The 19108-nt window shown below is 44.0% G+C and overlaps 1 long non-coding RNA gene across 2 annotated transcripts in view; it reads left to right on the top strand.

Moving 5' to 3' along the window:
* LOC130844104 (uncharacterized) overlaps positions 1-19108 on the top strand; it is a 64907-nt gene that overhangs the window by 24698 nt on the left and 21101 nt on the right. Inside the window, exon 4 of one of the 2 annotated variants that reach the window (XR_009051179.1) lies at positions 8362-8502. The exons of the other annotated variant lie outside the window; for it this stretch is intronic. This is a non-coding gene — a long non-coding RNA (uncharacterized LOC130844104). The remainder of the gene's footprint in view (positions 1-8361; positions 8503-19108) is intronic. 2 annotated transcript variants of the gene reach the window in all.

A 19108-nucleotide genomic window follows, 5' to 3' on the forward strand; every position in this document is an offset into this window, starting at 1 on the left:
AGGGATCAAAGACATTTTTTTTTTTTTATTGGAATATAGTCGATTTACAATGTTGTGTTAGTTTCAGGTGTACAGCAAAGTGAATTAGTTATACATATACATATATCCACACTTTTTTTTTTAGATTCTTTTCACATGTACGTCATTACAGAGTATTGAGTAGAGTTCCCTGTGCTATGCAGTAGGTCCTTATTAGTTATCTATTTTATATATAGTAGTGTCTACGTGTCAGTCCCAATCTTCCAATTTATCCATCTATATATATATACCACATCTTCTTTATCCATTCCTTCTCTTGATGGACATTTAGTTTACAAAGAAGAAATCTTGACACCTCCCACCCCCGGCTCTCATCAACTGAAACAATCCAAATTCAACAATTGGGCTTGACAGGTGGTGATGACCTAGGAAATGTAAATATTGCCAAAGTGCTGAGCCATTTCCTAAACAGTAGCAGTAACTTGGTCTATAGAGAATAGATCTAATGAGAATATATCAGGCATTTATAATTTGTTTAAATAGTATAGTATGAACCTACTCAGACCTGTAAGGTAGCCAGTACCTACACTGAGCTATTGAGTACTTGAAATGTGATCAGTCTGAATTAATATGTGTAGTGTCAAATACATACCAACTTTTAAAGACTTAGTAGAAAAAAAAGAATGTAAACTATCTGTCATAATTTTTATATTGATTGTTTAAATCATAGCATTTTTGATATGATGCGTTAAATAAAATAAATTAATAACATTGAAAAAAATTTGGTTTGATTTAAACACTGATCAGTTATTGAGTTTATTGCCTAACACAAGTAAAGCAGTAACCCTCCAAGGTAGGTATTATTTCCATTTTACAGATTTTGAAACAGTGAAAATTCCTTACCCCATATATAAAGTAGGCCCACATGGCTTAAAATGAATTAATAGTTTTAAGTAAGAAAAAGCTTGCCATACATAAAAAATTCCAGATCTTTGTGGCATTGATGAGGGAGGACTTCTTGTTACAAAAACAATACATATTCGCTTTATAATATGTAAATAAAGACAAGCAAAAGAACATAAAGAAAACTCACAATCCCAGTCTTTGGTGTCAACTATCATGAATGCATTAACATATATTATTCCGACCATGCATATGTGTAGCCACATCTATATGTACAAATAGCTGTATTTTTGTGGAAATAGGATCATATCCATACAGCCCTTTAATCATTATAATTTATTTAAGCCATCCACCCGTTTCGGGACATTTATATTGTTTGAATTGCTGGTTATATAAATTATTCCATGCTTAGTTTCTATGCTATGTTCATGGATTGAAAAAAAAGATGATTAGGGAACTTCCCTGGCGGTCCAGTGGTTAAGACTCCGCACACCCAGTGCAGGGGGCCTAGGTTTGATCCCTGGTTGGGGAACTAAGATCCCACAAGCAATGCAGCGGGGACTGGAAAAAAAAAAAGCAATTAGGTGTTTAATTGTGCTTCTATTTAAACTTTTTTTCCTTATGATTTTGGCCATTTGCTTTTCTTTTTAAAATTCAATGTCTTGTTTATTTCTTCTGCCCATATTTCTATTAGGAAAGATCAAAATTCACCTATATAATCTTAAATGTCAAAGATAATAAACAACTGCGTTCTCCTCTTCTAGTTGTTTCCCATGATTTTTTGTTGTTTTTGTTCAACATGATCCTTGTATTCTTGAATTAGTTGCCAAAGTTTGGGCTAAGCTAAAGTGTCTTCTGACCTATTTCAGACTCTTTGCCCTCTTCTGTTTCAGAGGATGGAGCAAGTACATTGATCCTTATACCTTCTCTATATTTATTGCGTGCTAGAAATTTTACCCTTTCAGATTTAAATCTGAGAGTAATATTTAAATGCATACTTTCTAGCTCAATTTGTGAAATCTTAAGAATTCACCTGGAATGTTTCTCCTGGTGTGTTTTGTCTTTTTTGATCTTGTTATCATGTTCCCTATGCCCAAGTCAAAAGTTTCCAGTATCTTAATGTTCCAAAACACATGAAAACCACTCCCATTGTTTATAACTTCCACTATTCTCCTTTTCCCTATTTGGGTTACTGTCATCCTGGGGAAACTAAGCATTCCAGGATGCAATTTATCTCTTGATCTCTCTCTACTTTCTGTGCTCTCTGCTTGAAGGTAGACAGAAGGGAACATCTGAGGATTGAACTGAAGCTCTGAAATTATCTTCAAATCACGGTGCAGAGAAACAGAGCCCAAACAGAAAGCAAGAATCTTGTTGGAGGAAACAGCATTGGAGTTTGGGGCTGCCAAGGCTGCTGGGGTTTGGGTCAGTGTACTTGTGAAAAGAGAGCCTCAGAAAAGGAGTGAAAAAAATCTGCTCCCCAAACCCTCTTTTTCCTCATCACATCTTTAGCTGAATCTGACACTGTGCATGGGTAGGATGAAACTCCAGGTTACCAGGAGGCTGCAGAGCTGAGCAAAGATTTCAGAGACTATAGTGCTAGGAGATTTTCAAGTTCAGGAGCAGCCGGGACATACTTGGCTAACACCGGAGCTTTCAATTGAGACTTCAGAAAGTCCATGCCCTATGAACAAGGACCACATACTAGAAGTAAGGGCTACACCATAGAAACTAGGGTAAAACTGCAAAAGACAAATCCTCAACCTCAACATGATCAAAATGTTCCTTTTGTAATTTATCTGTGTGCAAGAACAAAATTTAACACTCTCTAAAAGAATATGACATAATTCAGAGCCTCTGTAATGTGTTATGTACAATACTTGGCATACAATAAAATCATTAGATATGCAAAGGAGCAGAAAAAAAAAAGAGACCAATTATCAAGGAATGAAACAGTCAATAGAAGCAGACTCAGAAATGACCCTGACATTGGAGTTAACAGATAAGATCTTATGATTAATACTTTTTAGAAAATAAAGGGGAAAATGGATGAAACGAATGGACTTTTCAATAGAGAATAAACTACATTTTAAAAGAACCAAATGGACATTTTAGAAATATGAACCATAGTGTCTGAAATTAGGAATTTATAAGACTGGACACAGCAGGGAACAGGATTAGTGTACTTGAAGACATGTCATTAAAAAATACTAGAACTGAAGCACAGAAGGTAAAAAAGGAGTGGAAAAGTTCCTCTTGTCATTCTATTCTCTGAAACAGTCCCAGTTCAGTAATTAAAATCTCCTATCTCATTAATAATTAGAACTTCATACTTCATTTAAGGTTGAGGGTGTTCCTCCTTCCCTAGCTTTGAACTATGCAGACTGTAACCAAACGGGATTATTCCTTCTTCCCTCACCTCGTTTTTCTGCCACTCCTCATACATCTTGCTAGCCATGTTTGACTCTCTGGAGCTGGAGAACAACAGGATGTGGAGGAGAAAATGGACAGGAAATTTCTCAATTGACTACCAAAGCAAGTCATTTTATTCTTTTCCTGATCTTGTCAGGGTTTAAACTGAACTCTTTCTTTGGACTTCCTAGGTGGTTTAGTGGTTAAAAATCTGCCTGCCAATGCAGAGGACACGGGTTCAATCCCTGCCCCAGGAGGATACCACATACCATGGAGCAGTTGGGCCCGTGAGCCACATCTGTTGAGCCTGTGTGCCGCAACTACTGAAGCCCATGAGCCTAGAGCCCATGCTCCACAACAAGAGATGCCACCACAATGAGGAGCCCACACACTACAATGAAGAGTAGCCTCCCGCTCACTGCAACTAGAGAAAGCCCGTGTGCAGCAATGAAGATCCAACGCAGCCAATAAATAAATAAAATTTAAAAAAAAAAAACAAATAAAGTTAACACTTTCCTTCTAAAAGTGTTCTTCAAAAACCCCTTAGGACTTCCCTGGTGGTCCAGTGGTTAAGAATCTGCCTTCCAATGCAGAGGATGGAGTTTTGATCCCTGGTTGGGGAACTAAGATCCCACGTGCCAGGAAACAACTAAGCCCAGGTGCTGCAACTACTGAGCCTGTGAGCCACAACGAAAGATCCAGCATGCCACAATGAAGATCTCATGTGCCACAACTAAGACCTGATGCAGCCAAATTAACTAATTAATTTAAAAGAACCCATTTTTTAAAAAACCCTCTATTTCCTGTTTCTGGGTTGATGCATTTTTCTCTGGCTATTGATTACAGCTCCTTCTATAGCTCAGACTTCCCAAGGGGGTGAGCTTCGCAGCTCAAGAGAAGAGGGGAGAAGCAATGCTCTCCTCCTGATTCAGTCATGAAAGGTTATGAAGTTCCCTGATTATCAGACTCCATGAGCAAACACTGCTCTGTGTTATGGCTTGGTCAGACCTCACTACGGCTGTATATAGAGATTGAATATAGGTGAGACCTGCTTTATTGACTGTTGACTTGCCTTGATTCTGTCTTTCAAGACCTTGGTTTCACAATCTAGAACATGAGGTGACTTGACTAGATAACATTTCAAGTCCATGCCAGCTCTCGCATTCTATAACAGATCTTCAGAATTTTTTTTCCCACTGCACCATATGGCTTACAGGATCTCAGTTCCCTGACCAGGGGTTGAACCCCAGGCCATGGTAGTGAAAGCCCAGAATCCTAACCACTGGGCCACAAAGGAACTCCCTAGATCTTTAAAATTCTATGGACCTCAAAACAATGACAGCTGCAACAAATTCTGTGCACCTTTAAAAAAAAAATTATTTATTTATTTTGGCTGTGCCTGGTCTTAGTTGCAATGTGCAGGGTCTTTAGTTGCAGCATGCGGATTCCTCAGTTGCGGCATGTGAACTCAATTGCGGCATGCATGAGGGATCTAGTTCCCTGACCAGGGATTGAACCTGGGCTCCCTGCGTTGGGAGCACGGAGTCTTACCCAGTGGACCACCAGGGAAGTCCCTGTGTACCTTTATAACTAGCGAAAGATGAAGATATTACATAGGCAGGTAATTGAGTCTCAGCATGAATGTTCTGCCCTGGACTTGTAGGCATATTGGTTTTACAATGTAAGGACAAAAAAAAAATTTGTCCTGGTATGCGGAATATTCCAGAATGATTCTTTCCATGCTACTGTGAGCAAATTCAGCTCAGTCTTCAACTGACTTTCAATGACCACTTCCTAAATGCCAGGCAGTTTGCCAATGGAATGGAAAAATGAGAAAGGGATGGGGGGTGTAAAAGAGAGACACAGGTAGAGTGCAAAGGAAGCCCACAGGTGCAAATGCCTTCCAGGTTGGAAGGATCTAGGAAGTCTTCATGAAGGCAGTGGAAGGGCAAATTGATTCCTTAGATATTTGTTTTTATTTAATGTGTATTTATTGAGCCATTACCCTGTGCCATGCACTGTACAATAGGAAGGCCCTGGGGATACAAGGATAAATAAGACATGACACCAGGCTCCTTGTCTGCAAGGGGCTTCCAAGCAAGCAGCAGTTATGATTGCATGTGACAGAGGTAAACGGAGAAGGCTGTAGCCAGCAAAGGGACACCAAACCATCTCAGGGAGAGGCTTGTGAAGGCTTCCAGGAGAAAGGGGAAGGACTAATCTTGTGCTTAAAGGATGTAGAGGAGAGATCCGGGTAGGTAATGAAAGGAAAGGCATTCTTTGCAAAGCCAGTGGCACAAGGGAAGGCCTGGTGGTACAAGACAGCACAGCATATCTGGAAGGTGATATGTAATTCAGTATTTCCAAAGCGGGAGGCACGTGACTGAAAAGTGATAAAGTGAACAGTGGGGCCTTTTTTTTAAAGATCTGAGTGATCAATGAACACGGACAGATGCTCTGGTGAAATGAGCCTAATGGCAGAGAAGATCAATGTCATTAAAATAAAAAGGTAAGAACAACAGGCAAAGATACCACAGAAACTGACAAGGCACCAATATTGGAAGCCTCGTAGTTCTCAAACGATCATCCTCCCTCACGTGATTGAACAGCTCATCTTTTGAAAAAAAGGAGAGGAAATGGGATTTATCGTGTATTGAACAATTGGATTTTCCATTTTCTCCTAAAGCGGAATTTACTTCTCTCCCGGAAAACCACAATCCACAGAGGAGGAGAATAAACGAGACGTAAATATAAACATACTCCCCTGAAGGGCAGTCAGCAGACAAAAGTCTTCTTGAGGAGATGCGCCAGTTGATGTCATAGTGAGTTCAGATACAATTACTCATCCCCATTCTGTCCACTAAAGAGAAAAGGGGGAAACCCGGAGAAGGTCGTGAAAACTATGTCCATCACAAATTATTCCAGGCAAAGCCACTGTTCCAGACACCCTTGGCTTATGCTATAGTGAATAAACAAAGTGCTCTGGAAGCTGCTGTTTCTTCGCTCACCCTCTGGTCTCCTTCTGGGTGATGACATCCTTTGACTGTAATCTCATCCAAGCCCAGAATCAAGAACGGAACAGCATCTCGGGGCTCTGGCTTGACCACCCTCTGCCTTATCCTGAGGGTGCAAACTTGCCAGCATGTGTTTCTAATCCAGTTCAAGTGCCTTGACTCCAGTCCCCCATTCACATGCCCTCGGCGGTGCTACTGCCTTACAGGGGCCTCTGGAAGCCGTGCACAGGCCTCTGTAGGCCCCTGAGGCCTTCCCAGTGGCCGCCTGGCAGAGCCCTGCAGGGTGGGCCTCGCTGCTCCTCGGGAGGCCTCCGTGGTCTCTGTTTCCTGTGAGCTCAGCCTAAACGGTCTTCCTCTGGCTCTTCCGAGGCCCCTCATCTTCCTTATCCCTCTCCTCTGAAGTCACTCTAGGTTTTCAATGGCTAAAAAAAAGGCTATGTGGGACTTCCCTGGCGGTCCAGCGGTTAAGACTCTGCGCATTCAATGCAGGGGGCGTGGGTTTGATCCCTGGTCGGGGAACTAAGATCCCCGCATGCCGCGGCCAAAAACATGTTTTAAAAATTTGAAAAAATAAAAAAGGCAATGTGATTTTAGTTAGCATTAACAGAAGCACAGAACCCAAAAGGAGAGCGAGGACAAGCCAGCTCTGTGCAGCCACACTCACCTGCTCCTAGAGTCGTTTTGAGGGTTACAAGTAGAGCACTTCACTACATCTTATAGAACTGTCTTCTCATCATCCCATCCCTGGAGACTGTTCCTGTGCTACACATAGCCTAGCACCAAACTCTAAGGCATCTGCGCTTATCTGCAGTGAGACGGAACATCGGGCACCTACACAATCAGCCACAGCCTCTACACCCAGGAGTCCTTGTCTATAGAGGGAGCCAGATAAGGAGCTGCGGAGGGTTCAAAGAAAAGGCTGTGGTGGGCACACGGGGGAAGGAGACAGCTCTTCCTCCTGGCCGAACCCCCTAACGGTGCCTTTCTCCCGTGGCTTGCATCCCAGCAGGAAGCTGGAGGCCACCCGCCAGCCCCAGAGCAGACACTGTGCGGGGACTGAGGGGCTGTGTTCTCCGGAGCCTCCGTCTGAACCAATGCTCAGTTTCAGCTCCAGTCGCAGTGGGACGAGAGGGTCGTCCAAGGCCAGGACTGGATGCTCCTGGATGAGGCACAGGAGACATCACCTCCCCGAGTACATGCACCACACAGATGCAGCACACTCGTCTCTCTGCCAAACACCCTCTACAACACAACGCCAGTCCCTCCCCACCATCACGTGGCTTGCTGGGGTCTGCAGCACCTCGGTCCCTATGCTTAAGGAGGAAGAAGATGACCCAGTATGTGTAAGTGGCCACGGCCACACACTCAGCATTATTGGTACTTGCGTGATCACCAGCCAATGGTGACCTTCATGCATCAGGGTGACTGAGGCTCTCGGGGCCCTCCTGGGAGGCAAAACTCTGTCTCCCCCCCTCCAGAAGCCAAGACATTGTGAGGATGATGTCAGTGTACAAAGAGTCAGCACACAACAAAATTTGAAAATCATGAAAAGCTGATCTCAGGTGACCATGGATCAACCTCCAGGCAGCATCCAGCTCTTCCCCAGCAAAGACGCTGTTCACAGCGGGAGGTGACTTCAGGTTCTGTGGCCAGCTGGCTCAGCCCCTCACTACCTGTGTCATTTGAGCAAATTTCTTAAGCACTCAGAGTCCCTGTTTCTCTATGTGTAATGCAGAGGGTTTGGGGAGGACAAACTGTAGACTGGAAAAAAAAAAAGCATAACCTGGAAGTTGAGCATTATGTTTTACTTGATGACTTTCTAAGGACTTGAAGCCCAGGAGATAGGACTCTCAGGTCAATCTGAGGGACTGCTCCAAAGAGGTAAAGGGGGAGCCAGGATGTTTTTGCAACAAAGACCAGGTAGTCGGCACATCAAAAGATTACTATTAATCGAAGTAAACCAGACATCTCAAGTTAATGAATTTAGCGCTTTTGTGTGGGAAGATGCAAAAGTCTGGGCTCACTGAAATCATTCCTTTGTCATGCCCCTCAGCTTTCTGAGGCCAGTATCCTGTGCGTTCTCCTGCTGAGTCCCCGGTGCACTGTTGGGGCTGCTGCAGTGTGATGGCTTGATGGCTGCAACATCCTTTGTTTACTGATATAGCAGCAACATTTTTTGATTCACGGAAGTGAGGTAATTTAACATTCTTACAGTATGCAAGCCACTGGTTTGCCTGGGTTAGAGGGATTCCCAGGACACGGGACCTTCGATGTATCTCAAATGTTAAAACATAGGCACAAACAAATGGAGGCCCTAAGTGACCCTCTTCCTGATTTGGGAACTGCTTTGGGAAAGTGGTTTGGATCTCCAAAATCCTGGTTACAATCTCTTTCGACGACTCTTCTAATGCTCGTTGCTGTGTTTCTTTTAATCTGTATCTTTTATAGACTTGTTCTCTGACGCTTTGCGTCCACAAAAGCTGAAGGAATGATGCCATCCAGAGTGGCGCTGGCTTACAGTTCTCCCAACAGAGAAGGGACAGTTAGCCAGGTGTTTTACTCCTCACATAGGCAGGCCTGCGCCCCTCGTCAGCAGGAAGTAGCTGATGATCCGTCATCGTCCATTTTCCCTCTTTAAGAATAAGGGAGTGAAACATCTGGAGGGGGCAATGATAGGGATTGAGTAGGATGATTAAACAGTCCCCATCGTAGATAGAGAGGGAACTTTAGGGGACTTTGGGAGACCACAGTAAGATTAATGGCCAGTCAAGAAGATCCTGAAACAACGCAGGCTTGCTTGACTCATAAAGCAGAACAAGTTGCTTAGCTTCAAAGCCAGATTGGCTTGCTTAACAGCAAAATCAAACTAACTTGATTATCAACAAAATCATGCAGCAGAAGCACAGGACATGCCCCAAAAGAATAAAACAATGGTAGCATGAGGCCTGTACCCTGCCCAGTGAGCTCAGTAAGTTAATGACCCCCAAAACATGCTCTTTGCACAATGTCCTAAAAACAATAAAACAATAGTGGAAAATAAGTCCTACAATCTGCCCAGGGGTGTCATCAAGTGAATAACCCCCAGCACATGCTCTGTGCACACACAATGACCCCCAAAACATGCTCTTTACACAATGTCCTAAAAACAGTAAAACAATAGTAAAACAATATAGTCCTACAATCTGCCCAGGGGTGTCATCAAGTGAATAACCCCCAGCATATGCTCTGTGCACACACAGAAAACACAATCGTTTATGGAAACGTGACACTTACTCAAGAAAGACAGAGAAGATCTCCCCATCCCGGTCTTCCTTTGATTATGAAAAATGTAACCCACTGAGCACTCAGGGCAGTGCATTGCTTGCCTGCCTGCTTGTAAGCCTCACAAGCGTCCTACTCTAATAAATCACTTCTTATCTATCACTTTGGCTCTCGCTGAATTCTTTCTGTGCTGAGACATAAAGGACCAGGCTCCTTGGAGCACCCCTGAAATCATACCTATCTGTTTCATAGGTACTTAGTACTATGATTCCTACTGCCGTGAACAGTAGCTAATGCTTGGGGACTTAATCTTGGCCAACTCTGTTCTATGTGATTTGCATGGATGAGCTCATGTAACCTTCAGAACCACCCTCCACGACAGGTAATTGTCATCTCAGTTTTGCAGAGGAAGAAACAAAGGAGCCGGGATTGGAACTCAAGCAGTCTGATTCCATGCTATACAATCTGAATCAATACACTATGCCCTCTCTTCTCAAATTTATTAAGCATTAACTATGTCCCAGGCACTGTGCTAAGTGCTTAAACTGTGTGAATTCATTTATTTTTATTATTTTTTATAGATTTTTTTTTAATGTGGACCAATTTTTTTTAAGTTTCTATTGAATTTGTTACAATATTGCTTCTGTTTTATGTTTTGGTTTTTTGGCCACGCGGCATGTGAGAATCTTAGCTTCCGGCCAGGGATCAAACCCTCACCCCCAGCATCGGGAGGCAAAATCTTAAGCACTGGACCGCCTGGGGAAGTCCTTAATTCATTTACTTTTACAGTGACCCTATTATTTCTCTTATGAACGAAAGAGAAAAGAAGAGTGGGAAGGAAAGCATCAAATACTAATTGTGCAATTGCTGAACATGGTATATCAAGATATGGTGAACATCTGGTTCTGGTTTTAGCACCAAAAGTTGCATCCCAGGACACTCCTCAGTCCTGGGCAAACCAGGGCAGTTGGTAACTCAATATAAAGAGCTAATACACACAGAAGGTCCAGGCAAGTGAAAAACCCAAAGATCATTCAAGTTAAGAGGAGATACAATTTGCAAATTTAGTTTCTCAAGGTCTAGTTCCTATGGCCAAAGTATAGGATCTCTTTCTTTCTATTAGATTGCTATTCCATTGAAAGGTTGCAGCTACCACAAGACTTCCTTTTAAGACAAACTCTATATGTTTTGTTTTTTTATAATGGTTAATTTTAAGTTGTTGCTTTGAGGGAACTGAAGAACTTAATATAGTCCCTGGCCTGGAATAGCTCTGAGATCTCAAATATTATTTCTCTGGAAAACCTTGTGCATGATGCAGGAGCTTAAGAATAGCATTGTCTTCTCGCCTTAGTTCCTAGAAATTCTGTACTGGGACTCTCAGGAAATGGTAGGAGTTCCCCCCCAAACTGATACATAGTCAACCTTTCTAGTTATCAAGGAAATGCAAAAATAGAACAATGAAGTTCAATGTTTAACAAGTGAGTAAACTTTTCAAATCATATTAATAATCACGCAGGTTTCAGGAAACGGTACACTCATCTATCATTGGTGGCATTGATGAAAGTACCCAGTGAAACACAGCGCAGCTATTAAACTGATGAAGTTTGTGTAGCAACATGGAAACACGCTCGTATGTGAGGCTAAGTGAGGACAGCTGAGCTCAGAATCAGGCCCTGCTGTGTGTACCACAACAAAACATTTTTGCATAAGTGTCACCAGGGCCTGGAAAAGGACATGGAAAAATAAAATCATCTGATGTGTTAAGAGGAAAAATTGCAGTTGGGTTTTTTTTTTTTTCTCTTTTTCCCTGACTTCTATTGTTGCTGTTTCATTTGTTTGTACAATAAATGCAAAGGAAGGCCAACACTCCACAGTGACCCACTTTTCCGTCTTTAGTGGGCCTGCCTCTCAGGATCGGCTCTGCCCCCTCCTAACCGGCTGGGCCTCTCCAGACGGAGCAAATCTCCTTCCTCCAAGCCCCCTGGGCTTTTGGTTCCTCCCCTCCTGTGGCCCTCTTCTGGCTCCACAGCCAACCAGACTGGGTCATTTAGTCTGGGGCCTTGAGGGAGAGAACCAAGACCCACCGCCTTTGTGCTCACTCCATGCGTCTGACAGCCAATTGCCACTAAAGTAATATTTGTTGAATCCAACATTTTGATTTCCTGTTTCTAGTTTCTCTGTCTGCAAGAGGCAAACAGCACAATGGAAGCCTGGGTGAGGTTAAAAAGGCCTGAAATGTCTCAAAACTATGGAAGAGAGAGGCAAGGGGAGGGTGGGATGAATTGGGAGATTACGTTTGGCATAGATACACTACCATGTGTGAAACAGATTGCTAGTGGGAACCTGCTGTCTAGAACAGGGAGCTCAGCTCGGTGCTCTGGGGTCATCTAGATGGATGCGATGAGGGGTTGGGGAGGGAGGTCCATGAGGGAGGGAATATATATACACATATAGCGGATTCACTTTGTTGTACAGCAGAAACTAACACAACATAGTAAAGCAGTTATACTCAAATTTACAAAAAAAATCGATGGGTGGAGGGTGGGTTGTAAGTGACACCGACACAAAACCTCCAATTAGAATTTTATTATGACACAATTCATTAGCACATGAATTTCTTACTAAATGATTAATCATAAGTTTAGAAGAAAAAACAAAAAAGAAAATTTGGGGGGGTAATTTGGAATTCCTCATAAGGTAGGTAGAAGAGAGGAGGACAAAATACCAGAGGGACATTCCTGGTGGCACGGTGGTTAAGAATCCGCCTGCCAATGCAGGGGATGTGGATTCAATCCTTGGTCTGGGAAGATCCTACATATCTGGGAGCAACTAAGCCCGTGTGCCACAACTACTGAAGTCCGTGCGCCTAGAGCCTGTGCTCCACAGAAAGAGAAGCCACCGCAGTGAGTAGCCCATGCACCACAACGAAGAGTAGTCCCTGCTTGCCACAAGTAGAGAAACACCATGTGCAGCAATGAAGACCCAAGGCAGCCAATAAACAAATAAATAACTTTTTAAAAATACCAGTATATCCCGAGGATCCATAGACCCACAGAGGTGGGTGTTGGGACGTTAAGGAAGGTGGAAACACTGGAGTTGGACACTACATCAGCCAGCACCTTGTTCCACTTCCATTGTATAGATGGAGAAGCTGAGGTCGGAAGTGAATACCCCCAGTGAGTTAGCCCCAGTGCTGCCTCAGGCCAGCGTCCCTTCCACCCTCCAAGGGCCAGCTTCATCCACAGCAGCAGCTGTCTTTCTGGCCTGCCAAGGTATCGGAAATTTCTGTCATGCATGAGTCAGTCATTCTCTTTGGAAGTGGCATTTCATCTGAGGAAGTTGTGCTAAATATTAGTTCAGTTTCCTGAAAGTGGTAACTCATGAACCCACTGCGGTCCAGGCTGGATCACACTGTTTAGAGTCTAGCCTCATTAAGAAACTAAAAATAGAGCTACTATGGGACTTCCCTGCTGGCACAGTGGTTACGAATCTGCCTGCCAATGCAGGGGACATGGGTTCTATCCCTGGTCTATCCCTGGTAGATCCCACATGCCGTGGAGCAACTAAGCCTGTGCGCCACAACTACTGAGCCCATGTGATGCAACTACAAAGCCCACATGCCTAGAGCCCATGCTCCATAACATAAGAAGCCACCACAATGAGAAGCTCATGCACCACACTGAAGAGTAGCCCCTTCTTGCCGCAACTACAGAAAGCCCATGCACAGCAACAAAGAACAAATGCAGCCAACAAACACAGAAACAAACAAACTAATAAATAAATAATTTGTTAAAAAAAAAAAGAGCTACCATATGATCCAGTGATCCCACTCCTGAGCATATACCCAGAGAAAAGCATAATTCAAAAAGACATATGCACTCCTTATTTTCACTGCAGCACTATTTACAATAGCCAAAACACGGAAACAACCTAAATGTCCATCAACAGATGAATAAAAATGTGGTGTGTATATATATATATATAAATATATATATAAAATATATATATATGATGCAATATTACTCAGGCATAAAAAAAGACTGAAATAATGCCATTTGCAGTAACATGGATGGACCTAGAGATCAAGAAACTAAGTGAAGTAAGCCAGACAGAAAGACAAATATCATATGATAACATGTGGAATTTTAGATTCCACATATGATTATATGTGGAATCTAAAAAAAATGATACAAATGAACTTTTTTTTTCTAAATTATTTTTGGCTGCATTTGGGTCTTTGTTGCTGAGTGAGGGCTTTCTCTAGTGGCGGCGAATGGGGGCTACTCTTTGTTGCAGTGCGTGGGCTTCTCATTGCAGTGGCTTCTCTTGTTGCAGAGCAAGGGCTCCAGGTGCGCAGGCTTCAGTAGTTGCGGCACATGAGCTTAGCTGCTCTGCACCATGTGGGATCTTCCTGGCCCAGGGATCAAACCCACGTCCCCTGCATTGGCAGGCAGATTCTTAACCACTGCACCACCAGGAAAGTCCCAAATGAAATTATTTCCAAAACAGAAATAGACTCACAGACATAGAAAACAAACTTACACTTACCAAAGGGGAAAGCAGGAGGGGGTGGGGATAAATTAGGAGTCTGGGATTAAAATATACACACTACTATATATACAATAGATAACCAACAGGAACATACTGTATAGCACAGGGAACTATACTCAAAATCTTCTAATAACCTAGACACGGGTTCGACCCCTGGTCCGGAAAGATCCCACATGCCTCGGGGTAACTAGGCCCATGTGCCACAGCCACTGAGCCTGTGCTCTAGAGCCCAAGAGCCACAACTACTGAAGCCTACATGCCTAGAGCTCATGCTCCACAACAAGAGAAGCCACCGCACTGAGGAGCCCATGCACCACGACAAAGAGTAGCCCCTGCTCTCCGCAACTAGAGAAAGCCTGTGCAGAGCAATGAGGACCCAACGCAGCCAAAAATAAATTTAAAAAAATAATAATAAATCTTTTTAAAAAATCTTGTAATAATCTACAATGGAAAAGAATCTAAAAAGGAGTGTGTGTATATATATATATACCTGAATCATATATGTATATACATATATATACCTGAGTCACTTTGCTGTATACCTAAAACCAATACAACATTTTAAATCAACTATATTTCAATACAAATTTTTTAAAAAACAGGAAAGCTTCTAGCCTTAAACCAGACCCTGATGGAGATGAGGAGAAAAAACAAGATAGATTTTTATGGAAAAGGAGGGAATAGGGAGAGAAGCCTACGGTGATAGGACATGGATGGGGGAGGGGAGGGATGAGGACATTGAGATCAGCCCACGGTGGTAGGTACAAGAAAACAGAGTGGTACTGAGTGGTGGGGGCTACTTCCCCTGTGCCTCTTCCTTTATGAAACTACAATCTGGGGCAAGTCTTCCTGAGAGCTGGCTTCTCCGTTCATCAAATAGGGTAACAACACCCACCCTCACTACCAGTCATCGTGAGGATCACATGCGACCAGGTCCTAGCCCTCTATAACCGGTGGAAGCCGTCTGTGCCTGCTGGGCCAAGGGGGAGGCTGGGCCAGAGAAGATGGATGTCCAGCCTGATGTCATATGGCATGTCAGGGGCCAAACTGTGGCCACAACAGTCTTTACACTCCAGTCCGAGTATCTGATCATGGAAAGTTCTCAGATAACTGTCCAAAGGGCTCATGGTTGTCTCTGGACCAAGTTCATCACCCTAAGTGATCCAGTCAGCAAAGTTTGCTGATGGACTGGATACACGTCCGTGCTCTAAACAAGAGTGCTCAGAAATCCTGATCTCAGGAGCTCTCCTTCTGCTCCCAGGTCCCAAACTTCCACCCTCCCACTTTACTGTAGACTGAGCAGCGTTTCCCAGTATCAAGGTGTGAGGGCCCTGTTCCTTGTGGCCCAGCACGCTAACTCCCAGGACACAGTGTGGGAAATGGAGCACCAGGAGGGGGATGTAGGGCCAAAGTGAAAGAGGGCTGGAGGTTGGTACAAAAACAGTGGGGCAAAGCACCTCACGGACCATAAAAATGACTGTCACTTACTACGCACAGGCTCTGTTCTGTATGTCTTATGTTTAATCTTCCTGTGCATCCCCGTTTCACAGATAAGGAAACTGAGGCACAGAGCGGTTAAGTAACCTGTCAAAATTCTCACAGCTAGCATCTCGTTGAGCCAGGATTTGAACCTGGGCCTGCTGATGCCAAGAGGCCCTGCACTTTACTACTGTACCAGGCAGCAATCTGGTGATACTAGGGAAAGTTCCAGTGAAATGTTTATCACCCACATAGTGTCATCTGGCAAACATAAAGCAGGAGAAGGTGGCAAGAGTTTGGCTCCACTCCCAGCTCTGCTGTTAACGTTCTGCTCAACCCCAACAAGGTATCTGGAGGCTCCCTGGGTCTTGGCATCCCCAGCCGTAAAATGGGGTGGGGGCGGGGTGGGGTAGATCACAGTGGGTGAAGTTTCAGAGAGCCTTCAATGCCAATGTGAAAAATCTCCCCCCGAAATCAAGAGTTTTCCCAGTGACATTATGTGGTTGTCTGCTTAGGTCAGTAGAGACAAAATCCAGAGGAAGTTGGAGTCAGAGAAAAGTCGTTTCGCAAAATATTTTCAAAGATGAAGAGAACTTGTTAAAAACAATGGAGGCATTTTCTCTTATTTCCAAAGGAAATGATTCAACCTAACCAAAGGTCACTAATGAAAGAGATGAATCCAATCACGTTATAAACATGAGAGATTCTGCAACTCTTCCCGGCCAGCTGCAGACACAGCCGGGGCTTCTGCTGTGTGTGTTCCTTCTAGAGGATTCTTCTCAAAACGACTTTTTTTTTTAAACTAACGTTTGCCAGCCTGGTGGCATTAGAATCATCTGAAAAACTTAAAAACAAAACAAAGCAAAACAAAACAAATAAATAAAAAACAACGCAACCACGGGACCTCCCTTCCCAGTAGCTGAATGGGAATCACCCTCTGAGATCTAAGCTTTCAAACTAAAGTCTCCCCCACCAGTTCTACTGAACAATCAGAGTTTTAAAACCCGATTGTTTAAGGACCTTGTTTTAAAACGGTTCTCCCATTTTATCACTCCAAAAATCATCTGGAGGGCATGTTAAAGACAGCCTGTTCTAGTCACTAATTCCTATGGCTGGGAGAAGCTCAATAGTTGACACTTCTAACAAGTTCCCAGGAAAGGCTGGTGCTGATGATCTCAGGTGGCCTCCACCTGCAGTGTCTTGATGCAGGATTTCAGTTCCCGGCCAGAGATTGAGGTCAGGCAGCGACAGTGAGAACGCTGAATCCTAGCCACCAGACCATCAGGGGCCAGTGACAAAGCCCTAGCCCATCAGCTACGAACAAGTGAATTTCCACATAGAGACGGAAAGTAGTGAAGCAAGTAAAGTGTTTGTCAGGAGGAAAAAGAGTACCGTATGTGTGGATGGACACACAGGTGGGCTCAGAGAGAGAAAGTCTCGCCCCCGTGGTAGTTTGAATCACTTATATGGGGCATTTCTTCCTGGTTTCCTCTGGCCAATCATCCTGCTTTGCCTGGTTCTGAGTCTGTACTTGGGGTGTCTCAGGGTCCTCCCACGTGTGCACCCGCATCTCTTAGCCAAGATGGATTCTAGAGAAGAGGCCTGTGTGTAGTAAGCATCGCTTACTATAGGGTGGTACCCCCTCCCTTTCAGACCTCCAAGGAGCCTTTGTGCACATGTGTAGCTGGGGAGGTCTCCTTGACTTGAAGAATGAGGCCTATGTGGTCTTTTATCTCTTATCTGGGCAGGGCGCACCCTCCTCCATCATCCTGCTTATACGGAGTTTCTGCTATTCTGGAGTTCCTGTCCTTGGGGGAGAAACTGTTCAGCCTGGGGCCCATCTATCTCCTGCCTCACTGATGCAGAGGCTGTTGTCCCCTCCCTACTCTGAAAATCACTGTAGTAAAACTACATCTGCTCTTCTAAGGGGCTTTCACATCCAGTGGGGCAGGGCCACTCAGTCCTGGCTGTGCACTGGAATCACTCCAGGAGCTCTGAAACCTCCTGATGCCTACAGGCATCTCAGACTAACTAAATCATAATCTTGGGGGAAGGATAAGTATTTCTCAAAGCGCAACTGATTCCCAGGTGCAGCCGGGTTGAGATCCACGGCAGGTGACCCGTGCTCACACACACAGCCGTGAGGGAGGCTGGAAATGCTTACACCTATTTTATCGCTGAGAAAGGCGGAGGTCGGGCAGCTAGAACACTGAGGGCCTGAAGTGTGAATCCAGACCCCAGGCTCCTCGTTCTGTGTTCTTTCCTTCCACGCTGCACACGGCCTGTCCCACACCCACCCGCCTGGAGCAGGTTGAGCCAGGAACAGGCGTGGCAGTCACGTGGTGGCTGAGGCTCTGCCCACGGGAAACAGAGAAGGGGAGCAAGTGAACCAATACCATCACTTTACATAAAGCAGATAAGCAACAAGGATTCACTGCATAGCACGGGGAACAATAGTCACTATCTTGTAATAACCTATAATGGAAAAGAATCTGAAAAAATATTTACATATATATGTATAACTGAATCACTTTGCTGTACACCTGAAACTAACATAACATTGTAAATCAACTACACTTCAATAAATAATTTTAAAAATTGGAAAGAGAAGGGGAGCAGAATATGCCTCTTTGGCATCAAGATTATTTGGAGCTGATTATTTTTAAGAAACAGCATGCTGGAGAATCTCTGAAAACAGGCCAGAAGTTGCCCTGTTGTGAGGGAAATTTACATTTTTAAGAGAAGTCTCCATTTGTAAAGAAGTCTCCTTTGAGGAAGAGAAAGAAGACTCTAAATCCCTGAATTTCTGTATCTGTGGAGAAGGCACCCACCTACATCTGCATAACAAAACGTACCCTTGTTTACTGGGCTTTTCCTGGCCACCCCCCCCAACTGGCCCCTCCCAACATCTTTCTTTTGCCTTTAGCTGAAGGTGGTGTTTAAGGTGGTGGCTTGGGCATCTCAGGGAGTTTCACTCAGTTTTCCTGGGTATCGCCCATGTATACATGAGGTATACACACATGTTATTAAACTTCTGTTGGTTTTTCCCTTTTTCTTTAAGTTATTTTTTATTGGTGTATAATTGCTTTACAATGTTGTGCTAGTTTCTGCTGTACAGCAAAGTGAATTAGTTATACGTATACATATATCCCCTCTTTTTTGGATTTCTTTCCCCTTTAGATCGCCACAGAGGATTAAGAGTTTTTCCCTTGTTAATCTGTCTTTTATTACATATGGGGTCTCAGCCACAGAACCTAAAAGGATAGAGGGAGATGATTTTTCCTCCCCTCTAGCAACACAGTCCTACAACCTTCCACGGGAACCGTGACAGGCAGTAGGCGGTAATCCCCACCAGACCCTGGGTGATGGGAGGGGGTTCTGACAGGTGGACCAAGCTGGGTGAGGCTGGATGGGACAGGGAGGCAGTCAGCTCTTCACTCTTCAGGAGGCTTCCACCCCACTGTTGGCCCTACATGTTCAGTTTGTTGAGATGCTTGAAGCCATTTTGA

Source organism: Hippopotamus amphibius, chromosome 2, assembly GCF_030028045.1.
Source record: "Hippopotamus amphibius kiboko isolate mHipAmp2 chromosome 2, mHipAmp2.hap2, whole genome shotgun sequence".
NCBI lineage: Eukaryota > Metazoa > Chordata > Mammalia > Artiodactyla > Hippopotamidae > Hippopotamus > Hippopotamus amphibius.